This window comes from Gymnoscopelus microlampas (genome assembly GCF_963454915.1).
Source record: "Gymnoscopelus microlampas genome assembly, chromosome: 15".
NCBI lineage: Eukaryota > Metazoa > Chordata > Actinopteri > Myctophiformes > Myctophidae > Gymnoscopelus > Gymnoscopelus microlampas.
The window spans coordinates 44,342,165-44,351,057 of record NC_139952.1 but is presented as its reverse complement, the minus strand read 5'-3'; positions in this window follow the sequence as shown (position 1 = coordinate 44,351,057).

Sequence of the window (8,893 nt, the reverse complement as noted above, 5' to 3'; positions counted from 1 at the left end):
AGCATGTACATGCTCATGTGTTTGTTGTTGAAAGAGACATCAAGCCATAGGCATTTTTCTTTGCATCATTGTAGCCGTCTGTGTCGGCTCTCAGGCACATTCAGCAACTTTTTTTTTCACACTTTCCAACCGACTTCTCTCCTGACTTCATTCGACTGCCAGTCTAGTAGTCGGTTTGTTGGAGAGCTACCTTTAGGGTTTTGAGGATTTATTTTATTATGTTTTAACAGTGATTAGAGGCCTCTGTAACAGGTTATTTATTATTAAAGACAGGATAGAACCGACAACTGTCTCAGTTGTCAGTTCTATCCTGGTTTGCATTCACCCCAGAAAATAACAGACAGACAGGCAGGCAGACACACATAAACAGTCACTGAATATTTGCCATTGCCACCCAGGGTTCCAAATTACACTGACCCTGAGTGTACAAATGGAACTGTGCGGGTCCAGTTGGTTCCATTTGTACACTCTCAGAGTTATGGGGTTAAAAGGTTTGAGAACCACTGTGCTACACTAAATGGAGCAGAGCCTTAATGAGTAGAACTGGTAAGACCTGTGAAGGAAGTAAGGAAAAGGCCCATTTTTTTCCAATATAGCTGCTGTGCATAGAGCCTATTGCATTGAGAAGATTAATATTGTAAAGGACTGGCCCAATAGGCGGCTGGAAACAGCACAGAGTCAGGTGTAAATTGCAAGTGCTTTTATTCATTCCAAGTGTACAGGTTAAGGGCATCAGCAGCAGAATGTGGCATGGTGGTCAGCAGCTCCACCATGTCCTTGTCCTACAACTAAACTGAGTATGTTTGTTTCTGGCAGCCTTTTATACTCAGCTGAGCCAATCAGTGTGAGTCAATCAGTGTGGGTTCAACCATGTTGCAGGTTACTCCAAACATGCAACAAATCTAACCCACACATTCCATTAAAACATCTGAATCAATAATCCTGGCAAAACATCTAACTTAAGTACCCTATGGCAAAACAAACATTATCACATTATTAGCAGCTTCCAATTTACAACGCAAAACCCCCCTCTCTCTTCTACTGTGGTCCAGTCCACCCATATATGGTGCTCGGGCACCCTGGGGACTCTTTTGCCCGAACACCCTGGAACAGACAGACATAAGCAGTATTAAAATCACAATCCAACATCACATATATATTGTCAAATTATATTGCACTAAAACATATTGCACATTCCTCTTATGATCAAATATCCTACTGTCAATTATACTGTGCAAAGGAGTAAAGTGCAAATTAGTGTCAATTATCAGTAACGGAGGACCTCTTCGTTACATTTCCCTCCGCCTCTCCAAGCTCCTCAATCTTCATGGATGCGGGAGAGACAGTCAGCCACGACATTGGACTTCCCTGACCGGTAGCGGACAGTAAAGTCATATGGCTGTAGAGAGAGGTACCAACCCGCGATGCGCATGTTTGCATCCTTCATGCGATTCAGCCACTGCAGCGCACGATGGTCAGTCTCTAGGAAGAAGTGTCGTCCCAGTAGATAGTATCTGAGGGTGTCAATGGCCCACTTCATCGCCAAACACTCCTTCTCCACTGTCGAATACCTGGTCTCTCTATCCTCCAGCTTACGACTCAGGAATGCCACTGGCTTCATCTCCCCATCCACCTCCTGCAGCAGCACCGCTCCCAGGCCCACTCCAGAAGCATCTGTCTGCAAGGTGAATGGCTTTTCGAAGTCTGGACTGTGAAGGACTGGATGGGTGCAGATTGCTTCCTTGAGGTCTTTGAATGCTCTTTCACACTCATCAGTCCAGCGCACTTTAGTGGGGAATGAGTCTCTCGTGAGGTCTGTAAGCACTGCTGATCTCTCTGCATAATGGGGAATGAATTTTCTGTACCACCCTACGAGGCCAACAAAACCTCTCACCTTCTTCTTGGTGGTTGGAACAGGGAAGGAACGGATGGCTTCAACTTTGCCAACCTGTGGCCTGATCTTGCCATACCCAATGACAAACCCCAGGTACTGCACTTCTCTCTGGGCAACAGCACACTTTCGAGGGTTGATGGTTAGCCCAGCTGCCCGGATGTGTTGCAGGACCTGTTGCACGTGGCCCACATGCTCCTCCCAGGACTGGCTGAAGATCACTACATCATCCAGGTATGCTGCAGAGAACTCAGACACATCCCTCAGTACATGGTCCATTAGTCTTTGAAATGTGGCAGGTGCTCCATGGAGCCCAAATGGCATAACACGAAACTGGTACATACCAAATGGTGTCTTGAATGCTGTCAGTTCTTTACTGTCTGGTGCCAAGGCCAGCTGCCAGTAACCTTTGCTCAAGTCCAAAGTGGTGATGTACCTCGCTCTGCCGACCCGCTCCAACATGTCATCAATCCGCGGCATTGGATAGGGATCAAAGGCAGATACAGAGTTAAGGTACCTAAAGTCAATACAAAAACGTAATGCACCATCTTTTTTTGGCACCAGAACAACAGGACTGCACCACTCACTGACGGAGACCTCAATTATTCCCCACTCCAACATCGACTGGATCTCGTTCTTCAGTTCGGGGACCAGCCGTTCAGGAATCCTGTAACTCCTCTGACGGGCTGGAGCCTCCCTCTTCAGACGAATCTTGTGCTGTACGAGAGAGGTAAAACCTGGTGTCTCCCGGAACAGCTCTGTGTCCAGGAGGGCTTTGATGTCCTCCTGTTGAGTAAGTGACAGATGGGACAAATCCACTGGAGTGGACTCAGCTGCACTGGTGGGCAAAAACTTCTCGTTCACCTCCTCATCTTGGACTGCCCGTGCAAACAGCATCTGCACTGGCTCTGGTCGAACCTGGAATTCCTTCAACAAATTCACATGGAAAGTCTGATATTTTTTTTTCCGCTCTGGCATATGAAGTTCATAAGTGACATTACCCACTTGTCTAGTGATTTCATATGGTCCATGCCATTTGGTAAGCAACTTGCTGTCACTGGTAGGAAGCAACAAAAGTACCTGCTGACCAGAGCTGAAGACCCGCTCTCTGGCCTTCTGGTCATACCATGTCTTTTGGTGTTGTTGCGCCACCCTCATGTTCTCCTGTGCCATTGCCGACATCTGCTCCAGCCTCTCCCTCATTTTGACCACATAGGCCACCACGTTTTCCCCCTCTGGTTCGGACTTTTCCCAATAGTCTTTCAGTAGGTCCAGTGGCCCCCTCACTTGCCTACCATAGAGTAGTTCGAAAGGGGAAAAACCGGTTGACGCTTGTGGCACCTCTCTGTAGGCGAACAGCAGGTATGGCAGCCATTGATCCCAGTCAGCACCTGTGCTGGAGACAAACCTGCGCAGCATGTTTTTCAGTGTCTGGTTGTATCGTTCCACAAGCCCGTCCGTTTGGGGGTGGTACGGGGTGGTCTTAATACCCTTTACACCTAACAACTGGTAAACTTGCTGCAGCAGTTTAGACAAAAAATTTGTTCCACAATCTGTCAAAATCTCTTTGGCTATGCCTACTCTGGAGAATAGTTGTAAAAGGCAATTTGACACCTGCCTGGCCTTGATTGACCTAAGGGGAAAAGCTTCAGGGTACCGTGTTGCATAGTCACATACAACCAATATGTAACGATTACCTGATGAGCTCTTCTCTAATGGCCCCACAATATCCATAGCTATTCTCTCAAAAGGTGTTCCAATGATTGGCAGTGGTTGTAATTGAGCACGTGCTACCCCCCTCCCTGAGGTCAGCTGGCATTTCCCACAGGAGCTACAGAACTGATGAATTTGAGTATACATGCCTGGCCAGACAAAGTGACTAACAATCCTACACAGTGTTTTGTGGGATGCCATGTGTCCTGCCCATGGAATTGAGTGGCCCCATTCCATTACTTTTTGTCCAAACTGCTGCGGTAGTGCTAAGGCCTCACGCTCTCCTTTTCTCTGGTAGAGTATTCCACCCTTTATGATATAGGTAGCCTCTTCAAGACAGCCTACCCTGCCCTGCTTAACTCCCTCTATCTCAGTCACCTTCTCAAACCAAGGTTTTAAAGTGGAGTCCTCTCTTTGCAGTCTCTCCTTGCTCGATGTTCATGGACCGGAACCTTCTGCGGTAAGTATCAGCTGTTATCTCATACTTTGACAAAATAGCTTCTTTCACTTTGGTGTAGCTGTCAGAGTCGTTAATATCCATTAAGACATATGCACTACGTGCTTTACCGGTAAGTAGTGGAACAAGGCGAATAGCCCACTCGTCTCTGTGCCACCGGCATACAAGGGCTATTCGCTCAAATGTGGTCAAGAAATGTTCAATGTCATCATCTGGAGATAATGGAAGTAACCTGGGTTCCCTGTGGAGGGGCGGCTCCCTGTGGGCTCCAGCACCACGATCCCTACTGGCCTCCCCATCATAGTTTTCATCCTCATCATCCTCTGTGTGCTGCTTACGTTCAGGCCCCGGGCTTTCTCCCATGTCATTGACCTGCAGCTGGAGCTGCTGGAACTGATGCTGCATACTCTTCCATCTCTGCTCCTGTCGAGAGTATTCCCTCTCCACCTGCTGGTCTCTGGTCTTCTGTGTCCGGACTAGAGTTCTCACCATATCCGTGAGCTCCTCCAGCCCTCCCCCCGGCTTAGCCGCTGCCATGGCCCCCGGGTCGGCTGATGAGTCCACCACAGCATTCTCTGGTGCCTCCTGACCGGAATCCTTCTTCGCAGGCTTTGGTGCCATGACCTCTGTGCTGTGGTGTGGGCCCCAACTTCTGACACCAATTGTAAAGGACTGGCCCAATAGGCGGCTGGAAACAGCACAGAGTCAGGTGTAAATTGCAACCAAAGTGCTTTTATTCATTCCAAGTGTACAGGTTAAGGGCATCAGCAGCAGAATGTGGCATGGTGGTCAGCAGCTCCACCATGTCCTTGTCCTACAACTAAACTGAGTATGTTTGTTTCTGGCAGCCTTTTATACTCAGCTGAGCCAATCAGTGTGAGTCAATCAGTGTGGGTTCAACCATGTTGCAGGTTACTCCAAACATGCAACAAATCTAACCCACACATTCCATTAAAACATCTGAATCAATAATCCTGGCAAAACATCTAACTTAAGTACCCTATGGCAAAACAAACATTATCACATTATTAGCAGCTTCCAATTTACAACGCAAAACCCCCCTCTCTCTTCTACTGTGGTCCAGTCCACCCATATATGGTGCTCGGGCACCCTGGGGACTCTTTTGCCCGAACACCCTGGAACAGACAGACATAAGCAGTATTAAAATCACAATCCAACATCACATATATATTGTCAAATTATATTGCACTAAAACATATTGCACATTCCTCTTATGATCAAATATCCTACTGTCAATTATACTGTGCAAAGGAGTAAAGTGCAAATTAGTGTCAATTATCAGTAACGGAGGACCTCTTCGTTACAAATATCTTCAGGCCAAGCACTGAGGTATAATGTTTGAGGTATATGAGGTATGGTTTATTAATTAGTTCCATTCCCCACCATGTATACACAGAATATACCAAACCTCTCCCCAAGGACTCTCTTTAGATTATCAGTGAAACTGTGTGTAGGTTTATGGAAGGATGGGATATTTCACTTATCTTCAACTCTTATGCATTCATTCCTGACTGAGTATTCATAGCTCAGGTAACAGTAACAGTAAATGTGTTGGTTTAGTGCTGACCTCTACTGGTGGCATGGGGGAATTACATGCACTACTAAAACTATTTGAATGGGAACTTTATTGTAAACTGTGTCATAGTAACATTTCCTTTCACATAGGCTATTGTTGCGGCAAAACTCTATGCAACACCATACTGCAAAGACCAATGGTTTATTTGTTGTGTTTTCGGTAACAAGATCTTCTTCAAAATAACATAAGTGTGCAGTGACCAGGCCTGGAATTTCATCATTTTATGGGCAAGGCACTTGCCCTTGGTGGTGTACATTTTTTGAGAGAACAAAGGCTAAATGCCAGGGCAGGAAGGCCATGTAAAACAATGATTTTAAGTCCAAAGAAATATCTAAATTTATTTATATGTGAATATATATACATATATACTGTATGTAAATAATAAAGCTGTTTATTTCACAAAATGTATTGGGGTTCAGATTTCAGAATCTCAAAAAGACACCAACGTCTACAAATATATATTGTCAATTTACAATTTAGGCAAATTAGCGTACTCTCTTAGTCCAGAGTAACGTACAGTAAGTAAGTTAAACACAAGGTAATACATAAAATGCATAGAAACAGTAATCTAGGATCATAGGTAAACCAAGAACCTACAGTATCATCAGTCTAAACAGTATAATGTCAAAAATAAATAATCTATAGGATGCCAGGTCTACAAATGAACCTGGCATCTGTCTACAATACATAACATGCTATCTGAATTACATGTTAGCCTTTGCATAAGCCTGCAAGGTCTTCAAGGCTAGGGCGAGTGCATCTGGGGCAGTGCAGGGGGGCATCAAGGCCACTGTGGCCTCAGGGCAGATCCTTTTTTAGGGTCAAAAGGCCAAACTGAGGGGCAACGACGGACATGGTCAACTTACTACCTTCAACGACACAATACAAACAGCCTAGTATACTTAGCCCCTTTCGGGACCCTGTTTACCTTTTCTGTATTTGGGAAGGCGGTATCCAGGGTCCCTTGTCGCTCAAAGGACTCTCTCTCGAAGTCGCGGGTACCACTGTCTGGTCTCGGGCTAATAGCTCGTCGCTTAGAAGTTGCAGAGATTTCTCAAAGGTACCAAAAAGAGCAATAGCAGCGTGCGGTTAATCTGCATTAATGCGCTCGGATCGGCGATGCCGTTTAACATTTTTAATAATTTAGTAAAACTTAAGCTCCTCTCTCCCATGTCCCGCCTCCCCGCGTTGTGATTGTCATGCAAGCATGTAGGAGCTCGCCAATCAGAGGCAGTACCGTAGGACCATAGAGGTATGCGTAGGACGCGCAGCTTGTCAGTCACCGCGGGGAGGGGGGAGACCAGACAGTGGCGACTTCGATTGAGAGTGCTTTGAGCGACAAGGGACCCTGGATACCGCCTTCCCAAATATAAAAAAGGTAAACAGGGTCCCGAAAGGGGCTATAGTATACTATAGGTATACCCACAACTCTTTAATAATAACAACAACACAACAAATACACATCATTCACATCAGCCTTCAATTCCAGAGTCACAAAATGTCAGTGAACATGTTTCATTGCCACCCAGTCAGAGTCCTAATATGACAACAATAGCTTGAATCACATTAGTAGATTTAGTACACAACATACACACTAGTGTAACATACACTACACAACATACAACACAAGCAGTAGATTTAGTACACAACATACAACACAAGCAGTAGATTTAGTACACAACATACAACACAAGCAGTAGATTTAGTACACAACATACACACTAGTGTAACATACACTACACAACATACAACACAAGCAGTATATTTAGTACACAACATACAACACAAGCAGCAGCAGCAAAAAAAAAAAGGCCTTGAGACGTCTTTTATTTTTTCTGAATTGTTCAGTCGTGTAATCTAAATAGACAGAGGTGTTTCCACCCAAGCCAATAATATGAAACAACACCTGTACATCCACCCTGTCACAAGTTCAACTCACCATCTACTAGTATACTGCACCCGTCTTCACGACTTCAACAACAACACAACATACAGCATATTATATGTATACTGTATTACTGTATTCTCTGTTCTTTTCAACGGCCTCAACAGCACAACACAACACAGCCTAGTATACACATACTGTACCGTACTGTCTCACAACTCACAGACACAACACAACAGACACACTGTACTGTAGATTCACATCAGCTTTCAATTCCAGAGCCAGAAACAGTCACTGATTATTTTGTCATTGCCACCCTATCATTGGGTCCTAATATGACAACAATAGAACATGAATCACAATGAATGACATCAATACAGCAACAGTTTGAATCACATACACATACAACACAAGCAGCAGCAGCAAAGAAAAGAAAAGAAAGAAAACGGGTTCCTACCCTGAGATGTCTTCTTCTTGGCTTCACCAGCTGTGTAAGTGATGGTCAGGGTCAAGCTTTGGAACTCATGGATTAAACTCATTGACCCCCCCTCTCTCTGGATCATCCTCTATCCTCCATACATCTGGTTAGCTCACCAGTACTTTTCTCCCTTGCATCTTTCTTCAGTACATCCATGTAGGTGTGTGTGGGATGCCCTCGTGATCAATGCCCATAGCACAAGCTTGCTGGCTGGGAGCTCCCAGTGTCGATGGCTGACTGATGGTGACTGGCCAGCCTCATTCTCCTGGCTGTTATCTTCTCAAGGGACCATTCTGGTGTGGCGCCCATCCAGGGACTTCTATAGGCTATAGGGTCCAGCATTCACAGCCGTATAGGAGAACAGACGCTACAGTTGCTGAGACTTTGAGCTTGTTATATGTTATACTGTCCATGCCATTCTGAGCCCTCCATGCAAGTGATTTCCTCATTTTAAGGTCTTACTCTGTTGTGTTGACCCATGAGCCCATGAGGTCATCACTGTGGCTCTTGTACCCGTGTACCTGGCTGCTATGGTCCGGAGTGGTTTGGGAGGAACACCATAAGCCTTGAGTATCAGAAAGAAAGAAAGAAACCTTGTTGGCTGCATGCAACACATAAAGAGAGTAGCCTACTCTTTAGTCTTCAGGTCCTTATAACCTTTTCTTATAACTTCAGACAGTAACCTTTTCTTATAACTTCAGACAGTAACCTTTTCTAATAACTTTAGACAGTAACCTTTATTATAACTTTAGACAGTCTCTTGTGACCAACATGACACTAAGCTTCTGCACCCTCACTTGCTGCTTGCTGCTTGATTGCTTAATGCAAAAGTCCTGTGCGAACCCCATTCACATGAGAGCAAACCACAGATA